This window comes from Carassius auratus, unplaced genomic scaffold (genome assembly GCF_003368295.1).
Source record: "Carassius auratus strain Wakin unplaced genomic scaffold, ASM336829v1 scaf_tig00016197, whole genome shotgun sequence".
NCBI lineage: Eukaryota > Metazoa > Chordata > Actinopteri > Cypriniformes > Cyprinidae > Carassius > Carassius auratus.
In genome coordinates, this window is record NW_020524649.1 from 35,131 (window position 1) to 36,424 (window position 1,294).

The following is a 1,294-nucleotide window of genomic DNA, read 5'->3' on the forward strand; positions in this document are numbered from 1 at the left end:
GTTTAAAGCAGCCCGATCCACCTGGAAATGAACTCATGAATCTCATAAACTTCTTGGCTATTTTTTTTTTCTAAATTGGGAAATTGAGAAGTGTTTGATGTATAAATGATATGCTTTTAAACTCACAGAGTCTTGGGAAGACATTCCCTCTACCAGCTGTTTGATGACTTTGTTGGGAGGAGGCAGGAGAGATTCTTTGTGGTGTGATTCACACACCTCCAAGATGCAGTTCAGGTTGGCTCGTCGATGGGCCGTGTCCTCACACATGCTCAGGATAAGGCAGTTCAGAGAGTCACTCAGCTGAATGGGCTAACCGAGCAGAAAACACATTTATTTTAACATTTACGTATATGTAGCTGCCTTATTCTTCACTGGCATGACATGTTCATCTTTTACTTGATTAAATTTTTTTTTACTCAAATTTCTGAGAGACTGACCTGATTTTGAGGGAGATGATAATCAACTGACCAATACAGAGTCATCCCAAGAGAATACACGATTATCTGGAAGAAATGACAAATATATTATATTTCCGTGAGCATTCAACTGAAGCACATTCATTTTCTATAATAAATCCAACATTCTTTGTGACTAAGTAAAAGTCTATAAAATCTTGGTGTTAATTGTTTAAATAAATTAAAATAATGAGAATAAGTGAGAATAAGTTTATTTTCAGTGCGTGTCATATGACTGCTTCAGGGCGCCACTAGAATACAGTGTTTGACAGGTCTATTATTCCTCAGTTCATTTATGAAGGTGTGAAAATTAATAAATAAAGCAGGAATACAGCTAACAGGACCACAGACGGTTTAGAATTTCCTCTCTGTCTCTATAGTGCACTATTCCTAGTGCTATGACTATATTTGCAAACTGTAAAAAAAGCTGTGATGTTTATGGTAAAATACTGGCAGCTGTGGTTGCCAGAACTTCACTTTAAAAAAAATATGGTAGCAACATTTTAGAATTTACAGACTTAACTTAAATTTACAATAAAATTCTGTATTTCATTAACTGTATAAATGTTAATAAACCAACAAATTAAAGTGTTAATATCTGTTTTCAACGTTGTAAAGCACTAATGACTCCAAAAAATGGAGGTGACGAGAAAGTCACATGATGAGCCAAAACTCATCACAAACAGCTTTTATACGAGCTGAGGAGGGCAATACTTATATATAGAAGGTGCACAAAGTGACATTCACACAAACACTAAACCCCATCATGGTGACACATAATACTGAAATAATGCAATAAACATTATTTAAAACAACATTAGATGAATAAATGAGTAAAA